The sequence below is a fragment of the Sorex fumeus genome, unplaced genomic scaffold (genome assembly GCF_029834395.1).
Source record: "Sorex fumeus unplaced genomic scaffold, SorFum_2.1 ptg000063l, whole genome shotgun sequence".
In the NCBI taxonomy this organism is placed as follows: Eukaryota; Metazoa; Chordata; class Mammalia; order Eulipotyphla; family Soricidae; genus Sorex; species Sorex fumeus.
This window is the reverse complement of record NW_026606120.1, coordinates 68,945,529-68,947,663: the sequence shown is the minus strand read 5'-3', so window position 1 is coordinate 68,947,663 and position 2,135 is coordinate 68,945,529.

Here is a 2,135-nt window from a genome sequence, read left to right as displayed (position 1 = left end):
AAATGACTGGAAACTGCACATTTATTCAAATGCCAAAGGAAGAATAAGACAGCCCAATTAATTTTTTTTCATTATCTTGTACTCATTTCCAAATTTAAGCGAAAAATGGCTATACTTAGAATAGTGGATATCAAAGTTTATCTAAAATGAAAATTGCAGCTTAAAAACATGGCAATATGATGCTTATGAATAGTTACTGAAGATCATTTTGGCCATAACTGAAAAGGCACCCAGAAGACTTGAGTATGGGATTCTATATAAATAGAAGCTACTTGTTATTCACAGGAGGTGGTGAAAAAAGTAAAAGGCAGCTATTTTCTTTCTAAACACTTTTTGGCACTGAGGTAAACAAACGGGGTGGGGTGGGGGGCAGCAGAGTACAGCCTAAGAACGCCGGAGCGGGCACAAAGTCTCTAAATCATAGAAGGTGGGAAGCAGGTGCTCTACCTAACCTTATCTAAGGGACTGAGAGTTTCAGGTGGAGCTTGCGTCTCCGAGCTTCTAGCCCACATTAACCACATCTTAAGGGTATCTGTTAATCTTCACACTTAACACCAGGAAGAGGAAAGCATGCGCCCCCTAAATTCTTGTGTCAGTGACCCTACTTTCAGGGGCAGCGTGTTCACCGGGCGACAACGGGAGCCTTGGGAAAACGTTCAAAGAACAGGAGCAGACACTGAACTAGAGTCACCGGGTGGTGTATATAGGTGAGGACTCGGGCCAATTTAGAGGGCAACCCCAGGAAAGGATGCTTCCAAACCTCGTAGGAGAGTTGCAAGGAGAAAAATAAGGAGAGGGGCCTCGGAGAGGGCAAACAACTCGGAGAAGACCCTCCCCCGCCTCCCCACGCAGAGACAAGGGCGAGTTTGTGGGGGGCCCTTCCCATCAGCCCTCTCTTGCTAACCTGGGGACTCCCCAGGGGGCAATCAGGCATCCCCAGGGAGAGGATGGAGGCAACAAGCAAATGTGCCTCGGGACGCGATAAGTCTTAGAGATGCTGCTCAACTTTCACAGGGCACCAACAAACAATCCCCCACCCCGAAACAAACAACTGGATCAGGGACACCCCCACCCCTGCAAGCCCCCTCCCCACGCGGTCCTTTCCCAGCCGCCCCCCCCACCCCCGCACAAGGGAGGGGTGCGCGACCCCGCTAAAGTTTCCAGCGGCTCCTCCCTCTCCCCTGCCCTTCCTTCTTGGCACACCCCAAATGGAGGCCACCGAGTGGGGGGGGGGACGGGAGAGGGGGTAGAGGTGGGTGGGGGAGCCGAGGACGATGTGAGAGAAGATTCGAGAAGCGCCAGCCGGGAGCCGCGGCCGGGCGACCTACCCCTCGGCAGGGGCGGCCGAGGACGGGGCCGGCGGCTGGGGGTGACCTCCACGGCCTCCCTCCCGCGCCCCTGCAACGTCAGGGCCCCGCGTTCCCAGCCCGCGCTGGCGCCCCCACGTGCCCCCTTTCCCCGAGGGCCACCTCCACGTGCAGCTCTGCGAGCGCGCCCCCCCCCCCGCCCGCTGACCCCGCGGCACCCCCCCACCCGGGCTCGGGGGCCGTCTGGCTCCGGCACCCCGGGGGCGGCTAGGTGCGAGGGGGCCACCCGTGGGGGTGGGGTGGGCAGCGGACGCGGAGAGAAACTTTCTTCTCCGAGGTTCCTTCCCGCGAGCCGAGCGGGGGCAGAGAGAACCCCATGAGTCGGTGGTGGTGGGGGAGGAGGAGAGCAGAGGGGGGGAGGGGACCCCCTGAATTGCTTAACGGCTGGCGGGGGCGTGGGAGGGGGTTTGCTCCGGAGGCGGAGGGGGGCGTGGGACGGGGTGGGTGGAGGCAAAGCAGGCCCGGGAGCCCGGGGAGGAAGCGGCGGGGGGTCCTGGGGTCGGGGAGCGGCAGACGTCCCCCCAGCACCACCCCAACCTGGCACACAAAGCGGTCGAGCCGCAACGGCCAAGTCGCGTGGGTGAAGGTTTGCCCCACTCCAGTCTCGCCGCTTCCCCTTGGACCGGAAGATCGGTCGTCCCGGATTAACGCCCCCGGGGGGCGTGGCCCGAGGGGCGTGGGCGTGACGTGTGGCGCGGGGGTTGGTCACGTGCGGCCGGGCCGTGCGGCTCCAGGTGAGCGCCCGCGTCGCTCTTCCAAGTCCGCGCG